Below are 20,260 nucleotides of genomic sequence, written 5' to 3' on the forward strand. Positions count from 1 at the left end.
TGAGTTCAGATAACAGCATGATTAATGACTTATCTTTATGTACTAGATCTGGTTGTTAACTCTCATAATGTCATTGTATATGTATGGATCTGGTGATTGGGTGATTCAGAAGGTTGTTTGATTATGAGCTTCAATGTTGTTGTTGGGTCCAGTATGAAAATTGGATGAAAAGTGGCCTTTCAGATTATGTGTTGTGCTTCAGTGTATCCAGTCTGAAAATTGATGAAACGTGGTACCTGTAGGAGAGAAGATTGCAGGCCAGCGCCTATGTACTAGTATCTAAGCTAGTACAAAAGCTAAGGGAGATCTTTGGAGCATTGTAGCAAGTAGCAGCCTGCGTACTAGTAAATGGATCGGCTAGTACAAGAGAAAAGGGGGTTTTAGCTCCCGTACTGGTATAAGACTGCACCAGTACAAATATTGTAAAAGGATTTTCTTATTAAGAAGAAGATTGAGATGACTTGCAGCAGGTGTTTTTTCTCCCACATTGGGTTTCCACCTTATATCATGGTGTTCATGTGTGATGATCTATTCTCTATTACGGCATCTGTTATCTGATAATATGGTTGATAATGTTCTAATGCACTCATTGAATATCAATTAACTTAATCATAAGAAGTTGTGGAAGTAGCATATATGAATCTGATTATGAAAATGAAAAAGTTTTATTAATGTGATAATACTGATTCACCCCCCCCTCTCAGTATTATTTCCAACAGTATTAAGTTCTTAAGTTTTGTTAACCATTCTTAGTTAATATATATTTAGATATATAAGTGTAAGATCTGATTATGTAATTTCAAATTACTAACTGTTGCAATTTATTTTGTTGACTTCGCAAAGGAAGGATCCAACTAAAAACCTTCAACCTTTTAGAGTTAACAAATTAGAAGGAAAAATGATTCTATTATAAATGGGGTGTGCAGAGTTATGTAATGATATTGGCCTCTGGACTTTGGCTGAAATTTATCATGCAGAGAAAATACATGGTCTTGAAATTATATCACTTCAACTCCCAACTGTGCAGCCAAGTGCAAGACAGAATGCATTGGATGGATTTGATTTGTCTTCAGGACAGGTTCCTTGGTTAGTCCTCACAAACCCATTGACAATGACCAGAGCAACACAATACTTTCTATTCAAACAATGTGGAAGGAAAAAAGGGGATAAATATGACATTTGGAATCCAAGTATAATTTGGATAATAGAACCTAATGGAAGTCCACTTCTACAGGACCTTTCACAGATACATTTAACACAGCAAGTTTGCAGAAATATGAACTGGAAATTTTATTATATGGATTATGGATGCAGAATTTACAGAAGGATTATTTCTTTACAGAGATCAACTGCCATCGCTTTTACCGGACTTCACACCATTCACAAGGAACCAGTGTTACCGGAGGCTACCTGGCGGTAAACAGACTCTGCCTCAGAAATCTATTACAGACTTTCAGAATTTTTCCTAATGGTTCAGCCACTTTAGGTTCTCACCAGTGCCGAGCACACTGATGCGCAGGCTTCCAAACAAATACTACTAGACCTGAGTGAACCTTTCGTGATGCAAGCTGATCAAACACAATGGTCCGCAGATGAAGAGCAGGAAAAATCACTCGACTCAAGACTCAAGACTCTAGACTCAAGACTCTCTCCAAACCCCGAATGAATCTTACTTCGCAACTAGCTCTTATTTATAAGCTGGAAGGGAACAAGCATTCGTGAATGGGCTATGTACAACCTGGTGACTCAAAAGTAAAATATTTTGCATAGATTTGGACTGTCTGCCGAAAAGCGGGATTCGAGCATAGGATAATATCGTCCTATGTTAACTTTCCCATGAATGGGCTATGTATAGACTGATGAATCAAAAGGAAAATAGCCGAAAGCAAGATTCAGGCATAGGAAAACATCATCCTATGTTATCTCATCCCTACTCTTTTACAGAGAGCCGGAGGCATGTGGGGACCGAATCTTGGTACAAACAATAATTACACAGAGGATATTCATAAAAGAGAACCCTCGAAAGACTGAAATGACTAAAAGACGAGATATGAAAATCTCGAATTGTACAAAGTGGATATTCCAGGTCGAGGGAATCCACGAAAGCTCGTCCAGCACCATGGTCGGCTAGAATCAATCTGTGGGTATGTGTAGTACTAGTACCTCCATCTATCAATCAAGTAATTAGAATAATATTGCACCCACACTTCCTTTTCAGTTTCCCAAGTTGAGTTATCATGTGGATCTGGCAAATTTAATTCATTCAGGTTCAGGAAGGGGTTTAATTCCGGATCAGCTTGTTGGTGGAATTCTTCATAATTAGCACTAGGGCTTATCCTTCTGCATTTGTAATGATTCATTATGAAACATCTGATATGACCACATCTTCTGACACCATTCAGAAAATCTGTGCTACTGACATTTACCAAATCTCTTAGTATCTTGTACAGGACATTAGTAATTATGCTTCGGGGCTGAAATTTGGGATTCTCATAATATGTAAAGAATATGGTCTTGTGATGAGAGGTGACAAACCATATTTTTCCCACCAATCTAGGAACCATTCAGGAACAGGATCATATTCTTCCATTTCTGCCACTGGAACTCCTTCAAATATGAAAGAAAACTGCAAAGAATAAAACATGTTAGTGGAAAAATTCTGTATATTCATGGCTGTGTAGAATGCCTCTTGCTGTCGATCAGGATCATAATTTTCTCTGTGCAGATGGTTGTCAAACATTCTGAGTGTTATGTGACAATTGGTGATTCTATTGTCAACTTCATTGTCTCTTTCAATTACATAGGCAATGCTTCCAATATGTCTTAGATAATCCAAAGCTTCAAGAGCTTCATCATTGGCTTCATCTTGGTGAGGGTCTGTCCAAAGGAAGTCAATGACTGTTCTATACCTGACTTCTTTAAATGGCCTCCAAATATCATCATTATGATCTAAAAGACTCATATCTAGATCATATGAGATCCATCCAGAGGAATTTTCAATTTCCACTGTGTCTTCATGTCTTCTGATGAAATTGCATTGCAAAACAAGAAAACGAAGTCACCAGCTTAAAATCTCAACTAGAATGTGCCTTCCGAGTTCGTCAAATGCAGCAGGATCTGAATGAAGAACAAGAAAAGGAGATTCTCAAACTAAGGGAACAAATGGAAGAAGGAAGGAAAATTGAAGAAGATTTGAAAAAGCAATTTCTTGAAAAGGAAGAACAGCTTCAGGTTGAGGTAAATATCTTGAAAGGTAAACTAGAAGAAAAGGATAAGCTTTTACGATTTCAAGATAGTTCTAATGTCTTGGATGATATTCTTAGTAGTCAAAGGTCTCCTGCTATAAAGACTGGTCTTGGTTTCCATGAATCTGTTGAAGGTGAATCTAGTTCACAAGGTGAGGCAAGGAACTCTAAAGAGAAATCTAAAGTGATCAACGAAGAAATGAAAGATCAATCTTATCATCAACCAAGAAAAGGGATTCCTCAAAGAAAATCCTTTACTCCTCCTATGAATAATGTTGAATGTTATGTATGTCATAATCTTGGACATGTTACAGCTAGATGTAGAAGAAGAAGGGTTCAAGACCATTATGCAGAAAGATCATCACATTCAAGGTACTTTTATGGATATTGCTTTGCTTGCAATATGTTTGGTCACAAAGCTGTTGATTGTTACAGGAGGAATATGAAACATGTAAGATGTTATGCATGTAACAAGCTTGTACATATAGCTAAGGAATACAGGAACAAAGTGTGGGCGCCATATCAAAAGGAGAAAACGACATCATCACGCTTGAAGATATGGAGGAAAAAGGAAGTACAGTCAGAAAAAGGCGGCACTGCACAACGTACAGACATACCAAAATCAGAGGGAGCTGAAAGTACAAAACTTCAGTGTCCTGAATCTCATATGCAAACTCCATAAAGGAAAGTTGCATATATACGCGAGTTAGTTACTGCACAGTCGTGTATATGATTGTTTGAAGAAAGGCAGATTCAAGAGAAGGATCAGTTTTGCTCTAGTTAATAATAATGATGTGTGGATATGATGGTTAGAAGTGTTTTGGTTCTAACTTGATATTGATGATGTCTTGATACTTCTTATTGATATGCATGATCAGACATATGGCACAGGTTTAGAGGGAGCATATGGACTTAATGCATTATTGGAATTATGGTTAATAGTCCTTGGTGATGATACTTATATGGATAAATGATTCATCTTGCTATGGTTATGAGTTGTTACATGGTTCTTGGATCAGATTTATGGTTGATTCTCTAATGATGCTTGCATGGGAAGCACTTAGCTTGAATTCACATCTTCTTGATGTTGAGTCACTCATATGCTGCTGTCGTCATATGCATAAAGATCATATATTACAGTTATGATTCCTTTCATTCTTGGCACAAATGGATGAGGATTGTTGGCTGGATACAGGGATGATTATTCAAAGTTTCATTGTTGGAGACATGATGATAATGAGCTCTTATCTATATGATGATAGGATTGTTTCATACATATGTTGATTAATGCAGATATTCCCAATTGATGATACTTGATTCATGTAGATATGGATGGCTATGATGTTTCTCACATAGAATGTGAAATTCTGTTGATGCGGACATACCTTGATGATTCATGCACTAATACAAGTTGCTGGTCTAGTTGTTGTTGACAGATACTATGGAGCAGATCATAAAGTGTTGTTGCTGATGTTCATATTATTTAGGTGATGTCATATCAAGACTCATGATGTAATAGTGTCATATCTTCAGGTCATGTAACGACCTATGTTGGTTTCCCCACTATGCCTGGGATGAAGATGTAATGTATTTGGTTTTTATTTTTCTGATATATCCCCACTTGGTTGGGTGATGGATGTATGTATTGAATCTTTTAGGAAGGTCATTTGTGAAGTAGAACATCCTTTTGCAGACCTTGCTTACAGTCAGGGGGAGCCTCAGCATGAACAACACTATATAGCAGAGCAGACATTTCAGCTTGTTCTTAGAAAGAGAATGATCAGATTGGTGCACCATGACATATACAAAGGGGGAGCTCATTCAGAGATTTCAACAGGTACTCAGGGGGAGCTTATAATGCATTGTTGGCATTATGGAGGACGTACAGAAGGAGATCTTGGATACTGGTATGATTATTGCTGCAATCTATCTCTTTCATGGTCATGGATTATGGTTCTTCTTTGCAGATCTAGTTTATATTCAGGGGGAGCATGTTCTTAGGGGGAGCATAACCCTTTGCCCTTGATGTCAAAGGGGGAGAGTGATTGGTTGTTGTTGCCATCAAGTCCAAAGGGGGAGATTGTTGGCATTATGATACATATGTTGTACTTGATGGCAATCCACTCATCTCAGATAATAAATTATAGTGTAGAGAAAAGTTCACGCACTTATATGCAGAGAAAAATTTATTTCATGTAGAGAAAAGTTCACGCACTTTTATGCAGAGAAAAGTTTATTTCATGTAGAGAAAAAGTTCACGCACTTTCATGCAAGGAAAAGCGCGTATATGTTGGAGAACTTACCTTTGGTCCATGGTAGTTAGTCCTTGGTATTTGAACCTATGAGGAAAAGCGCGTATATGTTGGAGAACTTACCTTTGGTCCATGGTAGTTAGTCCTTGGTATTTGAACCTATGAGGAAAGGCGCGTATATGTTGGAGAACTTACCTTTGGTCCATGGTAGTTAGTCCTTGGTATTTGAACCTATGAGGAAAAGTGCGTATATATTGGAGAACATACCTTTGGTCCATGGTGGTTAGTCCTTGGTATTATTGAGCCCCATGTTTTTGGGCCCCTTGTATTGGTTATCTATGATATTGATCCATGATTTTAGGAAGAAGCTTGCCTATATAAAGCAAAGGAGATCATTTGGCTAATTCATTCTTGCAAATCGAATATCTTAAGATCTGAAATATTGGGTTATTGTTTTAAAAGTTTGATCTATGAAAGGAAAGTTGAAAGCGAATCTGTGAAGGGTGATCTCTTGAGCGCTGCAGCTGCGGAAGTGCGGAGACGCCACAGAGGCGCCACAGAAGGTGCAATGTGGAGATGCCACAGAGGCGCCACAGAGGGCGCAGTGCGGAGGCGCCACAGAGGGCGCAGTGTGGAGGCGCCACAGAAGGCGCAGTGCAGAGACACCACAGAGGCGCCATAGAAGGCGCTGTGCGGAGGCGCCACAGAAGGCGCAGTGCGGAGGTGCCACAGAAGGCGCAGTGCGGAGACGCCACAGAAGGCACAGTGCGGAGGCGCCACAGAAGGCGTAGTGCGGAGGCGCCACAGAAGGCGTAATGCGGAGGCGCCAAAGAAGGCGTAGTGCGGAGGCGCCACAAAAGGCGCAGTGCGGAGACACCACAGAGGCGTCATAGAAGGCGCAGTGTGGAGGCGCCACAGAAGGCACAGTGTAGAGGCGCCACAGAAGGCATAGTGCGGAGGCGCCAGAGAAGGCGCAGTGCGGAGGCGCCACAGAAGGCGCAGTGCGGAGGCGCCACAGAAGGCGCAGTGCGGAGACGCCACAGAGGCGCCATAGAAGGCGCAGTACGGAGGCGCCACAGAAAGCACAGGTTCGGTGGTCGCGGCGCCACAGAAGGCACAGGTGCGAAGGGTTTTGGGTGCATAACTGATGTTTGGTTACTGGTATTGAGTTCAGATAACAGCATGATTAATGACTTATCTTTATGTACTAGATCTGGTTGATAACTCTCATAATATCATTGTATATGTATGGATCTGGTGATTGGGTGATTCAGAAGGTTGTTTGATTATGAGCTTCAATGTTGTTATTGGGTCCAGTATGAAAATTGGATGAAAAGTGGCCTTTCAGATTATGTGTTGTGCTTCAGTGTATCCAGTCTGAAAATTGATGAAACGTGGTACATGTAGGAGAGAAGATTGTAGGCTAGCGCCTATGTACTAGTATCTAAGCTAGTACAAAAGCTAAGGGAGATCTTTGGAGCATTGTAGCAGGTAGCAACCTGCGTACTAGTAAATGGATCGGCTAGTACAAGAGCAAAGGGGGTTGTAGCCCCCGTACTGGTATAAGACTGCACCAGTACAAATATTGTAAAAGGATTTTCTTATTAAGAAGAAGATTGAGATGACTTGCAACAGGTGGTTTTTCTCCCGCATTGGGTTTCCACCTTATATCATGGTGTTCATGTGTGTGCCTTATGTGTGATGATCTATTCTCTATTACGGGATCTGTTATCTGATAATATGGTTGATAATGTTCTAATGCACTCATTGAATATCGATTAACTTAATCATAAGAAGTTGTGGAAGTAGAATATATGAATCTGATTATGGAAATGAAAAAGTTTTATTAATGTGATAATACTGATTCAACCCCCCCCTCTTAGTATTATTTCCAACAGTATTAAGTTCTTAAGTTTTGTTAATCATTATTAATTAATATATATTTAGATATATAAGTGTAAGATCTGATTATGTAATTTCAAATTACTAACTGTTGCAATTTATTTTGTTGACTTCGCAAACGAAGGATCCAACTAAAAACCTTCAACCTTTTAGAGTTGACAAATTAGAAGGAAAAATGATTCTATTACAAATGGGGTGTGCAGAGTTATATAATGATATTGGCCTCTGTACTTTGGCTGAAATGTATCATGCAGAGAAAATACATGGTCTTGAAATTATATCACTTCAACTCCCAACTGTGCAGCCAAGTGCAAGAAAGAATGCATTGGATGGATTTGATTTGTCTTCAAGACAGGTTCCTTGGTTAGTCCTCACAAACCCATTGACAATGACTAGAGCAACACACTACTTTCTATTCAAACAATGTGGATGGAAAAAAGGGATAAATATGACATTTGGAATCCAAGTATAATTTGGATAATAGAACCTAATGGAAGTCCACTTCTACAGGACCTTTCACAGATACATTTAACACAGCAAGTTTGCGGAAATATGAACTGGAAATTTTATTATATGGATTATGGATGCAGAATTTACAGAAGGATTATTTCTTTACAGAGATCGACTTCCATCGCTTTTACCGGACTTCACACCATTCACAAAGAACTAGTGTTGCCGGAGGCTACCTGGCGATAAACAGACTCTGCCTCGGAAATCTAGTACAGACTTTCAGAATTTTTCCTAATGGTTCAGCCACTTTAGGTTCTCACCAGTGCCGAGCACAATGATGCGCAGGCTTCCAAACAAATACTACTAGACCTGAGTGAACCTTTCGTGATGCAAGCAGATCAGACACAATGGTCCGCAGATGCAGAGCAGGAAAAATCACTCGACTCAAGACTCAAGACTCTAGACTCAAGACTCTCTCCAAACCCCGAATGAATCTTAATTCGCAGCTAGCTCTTATTTATAAGCTGGAAGGGAACAACCATTCGTGAATGAGCTATGTACAACCTGGTGACTCAAAAGTAAAATATTTTGGATAGATTTGGACTGTCTGCCGAAAAGCAGGATTCGAGCATAGGATAATATCATCCTATGTTAACTTGCACATGAATGGGCTATGTATAGACTGATGAATCAAAAGGAAAATAGCCGAAAGCAAGATTCAGGCATAGGAAAACATCATCCTATGTTATCTCGTCCCTACTCTTTTACAGAGAGCCGGAGGCATGTGGGGACCGAATCTTGGTACAAATAATAATTGAACAGAGGATATTCATAAAAGAGAACCCTCGAAAGACTGAAATGACTAAAAGACGAGATATGCAAATCTCGCATTGTACAAAGTGGATATTCCAGGTCGAGGGAATCCACGAAAGCTCGTCTAGCACCATGGTCGGCTAGAAAGACATCAATCAAAGGTATAATAATCAATCTGTGGGTATGTGTAGTACTGGTACCTCCATCTATCAATCAAGTAATTAGAATAATATTGCACCCACACTTCCTTTTCAGTTTCCCAAGTTGAGTTATCATGTGGATCTGGTAAATTTAATTCATTCAGGTTCAGGAAGGGGTTTAATTCCGGATCAGCTTGTTGGTGGAATTCTTCATAATTAGCACTAGGGCTTATCCTTCTGCATTTGTAATGATTCATTACGAACCATCTGATATGAACACATCTTCTGACACCATTCAGAAAATCTGTGCTACTGACATTTACCAAATCTCTTAGTGTCTTGTACAGGACATTAGTAATTATGCTTCGGGGGCTGAAATTTGGAATTCTCAGCATATGTAAAGAATATGGTCTTATGATGAGAGGTGACAAACCATATTTTTCCCACCAATCTAGGAACCATTCAGGAACAGGATCATATTCTTCCATTTCTGCCACTGGAACTCCTTCAAATATGAAAGAAAACTGCAAAGAATAAAACATGTTAGTGGAAAAATTCTGTATATTCATGGCTGTGTAGAATGCCTCTTGCTGTCGATCAGGATCATAATTTTCTCTGTGCAGATGGTTGTCAAACCTTCTGAGTGTTATGTGACAACTGGTGATTCTATTGTCAACTTCATTGTCTCTTTCAATTACATAGGCAATGCTTCCAATCTGTCTTAGATAATCCAAAGCTTCAAGAGCTTCATCATTGGATTCATCTTGGTGAGGGTCTGTCCAAAGGAAGTCAATGCCTGTTCTATACCTGACTTCTTTGAATGGCCTCCAAATATCATCATTATGATCTAAAAGACTCATATCTAGATGATATGAGATCCATCCAGAGGAAGTTTCAATTTCCACTGTGTCTTCATGTCTTCTGATGAAATTGCATTGCAGACTCATAATTGAATGTTCAGAAAAAAACTCTCTACTTAACATGTCTTCAAAGCTATTCTTATCTCCTTTGACAAACTCAATATCGAAGTTATATTGACTGAGCTGCATTATCCATCTTACCATGGCAGCGTCTTCAAAATCACACTTGCGAATGGCATATTTTAATGCCTGGCAGTCTGTTTTAATGGTGAACTTGGTGTAGATGACAAAATCTCTGAATTTTTCTATGCCCAAACAAATTGTTCTAAGTTCCTTCTTAAGACTCGACCAATTCAACATATTCTTGCCCCATAGTCCAGAAGCATATTGACAGATTTCAATTTCATTTTTACTGCTGGGGTTTTTCTAGCACAAAACTGCTCCCCATCCTTCATAGCTAGCATCTGTCATAATGATTTTCTCCCATTCTTCTCTGATAGGGGAGAGAGGTTGGATGTTTCTTACCTTTTCCTTTACCGTTTGCACTACTTTAGTGCAGTATTCATTCCATGGGATTGGGTCCTTCTGAAGCCTTTTATTTAATAACTTCCTTTCTTGTGCACAATGCTTCAAAAACTTAGAAATATAGTTTAAACTTCCCAGAAATCTCTGCAACTGTGTTTTGTCCTTAATTTCATCAGGGAAGTGATCAACAAAATTCAAACTTCTTTAGATTATAGTATAAAATCCATACTATATATTGTAACACAAAAAATCTATCAATGGTCGGAACAACTTCATTTTGGATTCTGATAATACAATACCCATCTCTTTGACTCTGCGGAGAAAGATCTTTAAGTGTTTGATATCATGGCTATATTATCAGAATGAATCAATAAATCATCTATATACTTTTTCAGGAATTCTTCCATCAATTCAAAAGTTTCATCCATTATTCTCTGAAAAGCAGAAGGGGCGTTGATTAAGCGGAATGGCATAATATTCCATTCATAATTCCCTTCAGGTACAGAAAATGTTGTTTTCCATTTGTCTTCCTCTTTTATCCCTACTTGCCAAAACCCTGATTTGAGATCAAACTTGGAGAAATTTTTTGACTTTGATATATGGGCAGGTATAGAGGATGGTTTGGGCAAAGGATATGCATCATAGTCCAAAATACTATTCAGAGGTTTATAGTTCACAACTAACCTTGGCTTACCTCTGGCTGTTTCAGCATGTTTTTTTACATAAAATGCAAAACATGCTATAGGGCTCTTACTTTTCTTGATGAGTCTTTTCTTCAAGAGATTCTTGATTTCTTCTCTTCAATGCTTCATTTGTTCTTCATTCATCGCTACCGCTTTGGATCTTCTCAATTTCCCACTGAAATCTTTCTTAAGAGGAAGTTTTATTTCCTATTTCTTGATATGCCAGAAAGCATTCAGGTCATCTAAGCAACACTCTTTAAATTTAGCAGTGAGGTCTGCTGTTTCAGAGGCAGACTTTCCATTATCCAGATGCTCCTCTGTCTTCAGTATTTCCCTTTTAACTTCCATTTTTGCAAGAAAATTTTCCATTCTCTCAATCTTTTTAATTCTAATAGGAGAATTAGAATTAATGAATGGAAAAAAGACTTCTTTATTTTCAAGGTTGATAAAATATCCATACCTCTGGGTTCTTTCATCAAATTTAGCTCCACGCATATTGAAATTCTGAAAGAATGGAGTCCCGAGATACATAGCACAATCCAGTCCTGGGACGATAGGACAAACCAAATGAACTCCAACCTGTTCTATAAGCAGAACATCGATTTCTGCTTCATTCTTGGTGGGGATATCACCACTTGCTGTAATCACTCTTGGACATGTTGTTGGTCTTCGATGGTGCATGCCAACAACAGTATCACTGACTATATTTAATCTGGAACCAGTGTTCATAAGAACTTTCCAAACTCATACTGGTTTCCGATTTTTACCTTCATTTTGACACAATACATGACATCTCTGTTCATGCAATTGCATCCAAAATTTGTTCTTGCTTTCTCCTCTTCTTCTTCTTCTGCATTTCCTCCTGGCCTGGTTTCTGACATTACTGGATTCATATGATATGTCCAGTTTTCTGTTTTTCCCGAAACAAGGCCTTGAGATGAAGTAGCAGGAGATGCATGTGCATTCATCATCCTTAGACTTAGCTCATTGTGTTTTTCTACACAAAATCTCCTGTTCTCCTTTATGGACTTTCTTAATTCCTTAATTGCCTGATGGACTGCAGGCAAAGTCTGCGGCAGATCCTCTCCAAAATCTTCATTTTGAAACTGCCTGGTTAAAGCTTCCACTGAGAAAAGAGTAGCTGGAGGCACATACCCTTTGTTTGGAGAATTTTTGGAACTGGAAGGTGTTTGCTTCAAATGTTCTGTTAGCAAAGGTCTGTACATATTTTTCATTTGTGAGTCGGTAGCAGCCATCATCTGTGCAAAGATATTTTTGCTGATTTCATCATAATCAGTCTTCATCATTCTGACTACATTACATGTACAAACATCAGGGTCATCACAATCACAATATTTACATTCTGTACAATGTGGGTCATTACAGAACTCTTCATCAGATGATTCTTCTAAATCAACAAAGTTAAAATCATTTTTAGATCCAGAATCAGAAGGTACAAGCTCATCACAGCTACTTGGAAGATCAAAAGAATTTATCTTACCTTATTTATTTCTATACTGAACTTTTTTCTTAGATGAATCCTTCTTTTTGTTTGGACAGTTTGGATCTGTGTGACCTTTTTTTTTACAATTGTAGTAGATTATTTCTCTGTCTTTGGAAAACATTTTTGTATGCTTTTATGGTTTTGCTTTGTGATGTTTTCCTTTTTGTTTTTCTTGGTAAATCTGGGAATTCTTCTTGAAATGTCCTATCTTTCTTCTCTTATGCCCCTCAGAATTTCCAACTTTACCAAAGTGCCATTGCTTACAGAGCTGCTGATAACCATGAGGCTTCTTAGGGTTAGTGGCTGCTCTAGCAATCTTCATTTGTGAGCATAATTCAACAACGATTGCTTTTACAACTTGCCTGATTATGCCAAATTTATAATTACCAACCTTCCCTGGTAGTTTGTTGACAATAGCAGAGGAAACCCATTGGGGAAGGGATGCAACAAAAATTTCCTTCCATTTTGGCTCAAGAATGAGATCTGGAGTCAATGTGTGCAATATGTGAAGGAATTCATTAAAGTACTCATCAAAGTGCTACATATTATGCAGTTTCATGGCCAGCAGATTAATTGTCATAATATCATTGGTTATCTGGGGGAAACCAATGAAATTGATAGTAATTGCGTAGAGGAGTTTTCCTATCATATTGCTGATAGGCATATTAGTCACAGGGTCTATGTGAGTAGTGCCATCCTCATTTAGGACAACAGCTTGTTCCCAATCAGCAAGGAGACTTGGCTCTTTTAATGTCTCAGCTTTTAGACAAGAATCTAATGTACCCTCAAATCCTCCAATTATTCTTCTTGTGGCATTAGTAGGACCTATATCATCTGCAAGATCAGTCCTATAGCAAACAAGCATGGAATGTAATACAGACATGATTTCAGCTTCAGTGCAATTATTAATATTCCATGAGTAGGTAGAATTTTCACACCAATCCTTATGATATTATGATTTCATAATGTCTCTGCGGTCAGGAGCAGGATTCCATGTAGTCTCCCATCTCGGTCTGGAAGATGTAGCATTTACCTGGTCTTTGTCTTCATTAGACTGCTCTTGATCTGAAATATAGAAGTTATTGATACGTGCTTCAAGGTCTTCAATTTGTGGTTCTGCTTCTATCTTATGAAGACCCATGACAAAAAATGATGCTTCTATCTTATGAATACTTGTATCAAAACTTTATTCTTCATTTTTAGTGGATGAATCTTCAAACATGAAATTAGAGGATTCGGGCTTGCTTGATTCTTCAATTTCTTTGGATTGTTTTATGGCAGGATGTGGGCTAAAGAAACTGGAATTTGCAAACAAAGAATATGGATGAGGGGAAGTAGGAGGTGGGAAGGTTATAGAACTGGGTTTCTTGATGAGGCTTTCCACAGAAGGAGTAAAAGAATATGGAACAGAAGTCTTTGGATCTGAAAATATTGTTGCAGATTTATAAGCTTTGACCCTAGGCTTCTTTTTCAGGGATTATATCCCTTGAGATACTTCCCAAACCTGTTTTTTGACAAAGTCTAGAGAGGTATTGATTTTTACTATTTTCCATGAGCAGAGGCAGCTTCATGGGTTTTCTTTTCTATCTGGCCTGTTTGTAGAGACAACCTGTCAAGGCTCTTAGCAAGAGCTTTATCATTTTCTACTAGAGTAGTTACACTGCTATTCAAACAAAATGTATTATAATCATGTTTTCTCAAAATACTTTCAAGCATAGTCTTCATTTCAGAATTAGCAACTTCAATACTTACAAATTTAGAACTAACAAATTTTTCAAGGCTAGACAGAGCCAGATTGGTCCAGTTGGTAGCAGCAACTGAGTCTCTTGCTGCCAATGAGGGATCATCAGCATGAGATGGAAGTAATTTGTACAATTTTCCATCTTGACTTCTTATCACAAAATTTTTCCAAGGGGGAAACTCTGTGTCTGTTTCCAAGAGGTTTCCATCAAGGAGTTCCACTTGTGTTTATTTGGAGTTCCAATCCATATCATATTTACTTGGTGCTGAGAACAAATTCTTCTTAGTAATTTCTCTCCTTCAATTTGAATAGCAATCAGAGGTCTAGGAATATTTGGCTTATTCATCATACTCCGAATTTTAGGCTGAAATACATGGGCCTTTAAAGGAGGAGGAATCACTACTTGATTTTCTTTCAATTTGTCTTCTACAAATTTATGTGGATCCTTGATTCTTTTTTGCTTGGCCTGATTTCTGAATTGTTTCATCAAGGATTGTTCAATTATGTTTGTAGAAGGGTAATACCATTCATAGAATGATATCCACTGGTTTTCTGCCTTAATCCATTCTTTCCATTTTTCAACATTCTGTCTGCTGAAGGCAGGGCAATCATCTCCTGGAAGAAGCATCACTTCTTCGAAATACAAATGTTCCTTTTCATGTGTGAACATGTCCCAATTGAACATTTTCTTTTTCCATTGATCATCCGGATCATATGGACTTATACCCTTATAAATATTTAAAAAGGAAACTATCTCTGAATCAGAAGGAATTTCTACATGCTTTGGAATTCTATTAATAGGATTTCTTCTGTATTCAGGAATAGGTGAAGAATCAACATAACCCAAACCATAAGTGGAAGAACTGGAAACTGTATGTAAAAGTAGTTCTTCTTGTGGGTTAAAGAATACCACTTTTTTGTAACTTTCCTCGGAGGAATCAGACGGAGGAGTGAATTTGATCATATTGATCCTGTGACGGTCTGATGAATCACCATGTGGTGTAGGCGACTCTAAGGAGAATTGGCAAAATGTTTTTGAGCAGTGTGGATGGTCATAGATTGAGCTGAATGGCTGAGATGGGCCTGGCTGTGAAAATAATCTTCTGATGGAATCATACATTGCTTGGTCAATTACAAATTGAGGAGGTGCAGAGGTTTGAGCAGGATGTAATTGGCTTATTGTAGTTGGAACAGCAGAGATAGAAGCAGAGGGTCCACCACGCTGAACTGTGCTGATTCTGGGAAATCGGGTGGTCACTTTACCATCTATTTCTGTGATGATTGACTGGGCTGCAGCAACAGGTTTCTTTACAGGTTTACCCCAATTTGTTACCCAATCGTCAGGAGGACATAGATCATTACGGGAAACATATACTGGTGCTACAGGATTACAAGATGAGTCATATTGGATGAGAGTGACTCAGCCTTCATCTTTGTCAGGGGTATGTAATACAGCAGGAATTGTTGTATTATAGAATCGGACACAGGTGATATAAAATATGGCCAAATTTTTTGATTTTGTTTTGAAGTTTTCATATCCTGCAGTCTGAATACCTAATGTTAGGCATTGCAGGACATTTGGGTCATCTAATGCAACAGAAAAGTCTGGGAAAACATCATACTGTACAGGGCCTTCAGCAAGGCTTGTTTCTATGCCACCTATCATAGCTTGTGTAAATGTAGTCCATCGATTATCAAATAGGGCTGAGAATACATAAGCTTTTTGGCCTTTTCTATGCAATGCATTCAGTCCTATCCTCACCATCCCCAGATGGGCGTACTGATAACCAGCTTTGAGAGCTGCTTTGATATGTTTGGCCTCTAGGAGAGAGATGGTCAACATAGCATTCAACGTTAAATCAGCTTTAATGGATTTCTCTTTGATTTTTATCTGACTGAGGGCACGGAAATTAAAAGAGGAAAGTCCTCGATAAACATCATGAGGAGAAACTGGTGGAAGTTTCCAATTTACAGTAGGATCTGTTTCTTCTTTCTCAATTATTGCAGAATTACCAGAAGTAGATTCAGAACGACATAGACCTTCTAAGCCAGATCTTAATTCATCTTCAGTTTTTATAGATTTAAAATGTTTCGATCCAAACATTCCCATAGACTCAGAAGATTCAGCAGATGAATTTCTAGATGCATCCATTGTAGATTGAAGTAAGATAAATACCTGTTCAAAGACTTGCAGAAAACGATGAAAGCAGAATTGCGGCTTTCTTCTGAAGGAGAAATTGCGGCTTCCTCGCATACCGAAGTATGAATTCTCGTCCAACATCTTCAACACCCTCCAACGCCAACACTGGCAACAACAGGCTCAAACTCCATTCAGGACTCAAGTGAATTCGCGATCCACTCAAACAATATCTCACAACAAAATCTACTCAAACAATACTTGGCTCTGATACCACTTCTACAAGACCTTTCACAGATACATTTAACACAGCAAGTTTGCGGAAATATGAACTGGAAATTTTATTATATGGATTATGGATGCAGAATTTACAGAAGGATTATTTCCTTACAGAGATCGACTGCCATTGCTTTTACCGGACTTCACACCATTCACAAGGAACCAGTGTTACTGGAGGCTACCTGGCGAATACCACTTCTACAGGACCTTTCGCAGATACATTTAACACAACAAGTTTGCGGAAATATGAACTGGAAATTTTATTATATGGATTATGGATGCAGAATTTACAGAAGGATTATTTCCTTACAGAGATCGACTGCCATTGCTTTTACCAGACTTCACACCGTTCACAAGGAACCAGTGTTACCAGAGGCTACCTGGCAATAAATAGACTCTGCCTCAGAAATCTATTACAGACTTTCAGAATTTTTCCTAATGGTTAAGCCACTTTAGGTTCTCACCAGTGCCGAGCACACTGATGCGCAGGCTTCCAAGCCAATACTACTAGACCTCAGGATTCTATCCCTTGAGGCAGCTGTTATAGACATTTTTGTGCCTAATAGCATGAAGCATGAAATGTCAATAATCTGAGGGATCCAAAGTCCCTAAACATGTTGTTCTTACCCCTAGAAGAACAAGGTCAGCAAAACACAGCACTAAAAATCAGTTCTCCACCTGAAAACACTAAAAAACAAGCAGTTTCTGGATCATGTCAGCTGCTCCACTGAGCATCTGCGTTGAATGTCAACTGCTCCACTCTGTACCTGCGCTGAATGTCAAATCTAATGAAGGCTACCTGTGCTGGGCGAGATTGGCCAAGCAGCACAGTCATTCTGCAAGGTGTCAACTGCCCAGGAAGCTTCCAAACTGACACTTGGGTCAAGGAATTCGCCTTGTGATGAGTAAGAGGGTCTTGATCTCCAAGTGGAAGCAAGAATCTCCAAGTGGACTCAAGAACTGAATATTAACTAAAGTGGGAGAGGACACTAGTCAGCTTCATGCCAGTCTCAAGATGATTCATCCTTTCTCCAAAACCCTATATATAGAGCTCTCTCATGAGGTCTAGGGAGGCTGGAATTTTGTGCAAGTAAGGAAGTGTTGTTGGTTTGTGTATAGAACTATTGGGTGATTGCTTGAGGGAGGTGAAGAGGAGATTTCTTTCTGCTGGGAGGTGTTGCTGGATTGGGCCTATTATGGTTGTAACCCTCTCAGAACTTTACCTCTTCCATTAATAAAGTATTTGAGGTTCTTCTATATGCATGTGTCTTTATGGTGAATAGATGCTTGTATATTTGATTTATGCTAATCCCTGAATCGATTATGGATGTATGCTTCTTGTAGTTTCCTTTTCTTGTGCTTTTACAGGATCTTTGTGTAGCTGGGCCAGTGAAAGAGCAAGGAGCTAGGAGCAAGCAGCAAGGAGTGAGGACTGGATCGACTATTAAGCGCAAGATAACGGTTAGTAGATCATCCTTCTCTTCTCTCTCTCATCTCATAAAGAAGTAATCTTGAATAGCTTTGCATTCAGTTGTTGCTAAGGTACTATCACCCTTAGAGTGGGATAGGGTCATTCCGTAGTGGATACTTTTCCCAACAACAGCAGCTTCATGGGTTTTCTTTTCTATCTGGCCTGTTTGTAGAGACAACCTGTCAAGGCTCTTAGCAAGAGCTTTATCATTTTCTGCTAGAGTAGTTACACTGCTATTCAAACAAACAGTATTATAATCCTATTTTCTCAAAATACTTTCAAGCATAGTCTTCATTTCAGAATTAGCAACTTCAATACTTACAAATTTAGAACTAACAAATTTTTCAAGGCTAGACAGAGCCAGATTGGTCTAGTTGGTAGTAGCAACTGAGTCTCTTGCTGCCAATGAGGGATCATCAGCATGAGATGGAAGTAATTTGTACAATTTTCCATCTTGACTTCTTATCACAAAATTTTTCCAAGGGGGAAACTCTATGTCTGTTTCCAAGAGGTTTCCATCAAGGAGTTCCCACTTGTGTTTATTTGGAGTTCCAGTCCGTATCATATTTACTTGGAGCTGAGAACAAATTCTTCTTAGTAATTTCTCTCCTTCAATTTGAATAGCAATCAGAGGTCTAGGAATATTTGGCTTATTCATCATACTCTGAATTTTAGGCTAAAATACGTGGGCCTTTGAAGGAGGAGGAATCACTACTGGATTTTCTTTCAATTTTTCTTCTACAAATTTCTCTGGATCCTTGATTCTTTTTTGCTTGGCCTGATTTCTGAATTGTTTCATCAAGGATTGTTCAATTATGTTTGCAGAAGGGTAATACCATTCATAGAATGATATCCACTGGTTTTATGCCTTCATCGATTCTTTCCATTTTTCAACATACTGATGCGCAGGCTTCCAAACCAATACTACTAGACCTCAGGATTCTATCCCTTGAGGCAGCTTCATGGGTTTTCTTTTCTATCTGGACTATTTGTAGAGACAACCTATCAAGGCTCTTAGCAAGAGCTTTATCATTTTCTGCTAGAGTAGTTACACTGCTATTCAAACAAACTGTATTATAATCCTGTTTTCTCAAAATACTTTCAAGCATAGTCTTCATTTCAGAATTAGCAGCTTCAATACTTACAAATTTAGAACTAACAAATTTTTCAAGGCTAGACAGAGCCAGATTGGTCCAGTTGGTAGCAGCAACTGAGTCTCTTGCTGCCAATGAGGGATCATCAGCATGAGATGGAAGTAAATTGTACAATTTTCCATCTTGAATTCTTATCACAAAATTTTTCCAAGGGGGAAACTCTATGTCTGTTTCCAAGAGGTTGCCATCGAGTTCCCACTTGTGTTTATTTGGAGTTCCAGTCCGTATCATATTTACTTGGACTTGAGAACAAATTCTTCTTAGTAATTTCTCTCCTTCAATTTGAATAGCAATCAGAGGTCTAGAAATATTTGGCTTATTCATCATACTCTGAATTTTAGGCTGAAATACATGGGCTTTAAATGAGGAGGAATCACTACTGGATTTTCTTTCAATTTTTCGTCTACAAATTTCTCTGGATCCTTGATTCTTTTTTGCTTGGCCTGATTTCTGAATTGTTTCGTCAAGGATTGTTCAATTATGTTTACAGAAGGGTAATACCATTCATAGAATGATATCCACTGGTTTTCTACCTTCATCCATTCTTTCCATTTTTCAACATTCTGTCTGTTGAAGGCAGGGCGATCATCTCCTGGAAGAAGCATCACTTCTTCGAAATACAAATGTTCCTTTTCTTGTGTGAACACGTCCCAGTTGAACATTTTCCTTTTCCATTGATCATCCAGATCATATGGACTTATACCCTTATAAATCTTTAAAAAGGCAACTATCTCTGAATCAGAAGGAATTCCTACATGCTTTGGAATTCTATCAATAAGATTTCTACTATATTCAGGAATAGGTAAAGAATCAGCATAACCCAAACCATAAGTGGAAGAACTAGAAACTGTATGTACAAGTAGTTCTTCTTATGGGTTAAAGAATACCACTTTTTTGTAACTTTCCTAGAAGGAATCAGACGGAGGAGTGAATATGATCATATTGATCCTGTGATGGTCTGATGACTCACCATGTGGTGTAGGCGGCTCTGAGGAGAATTGGAAAAATGTTTTTGAGCAGTGTGGATGGTCGCACACTGAGCTAAATGGCTGAGATGGGCCTGGCTGTGAAAATAATCTTCTGATGGAGTCATACACTGCTTGG

This window comes from Pinus tabuliformis, chromosome 2_1 (assembly GCF_031772625.1).
Source record: "Pinus tabuliformis cultivar Carrire ecotype Pingquan chromosome 2_1, CPIR1, whole genome shotgun sequence".
NCBI classification, from domain to species: Eukaryota; Viridiplantae; Streptophyta; class Pinopsida; order Pinales; family Pinaceae; genus Pinus; species Pinus tabuliformis.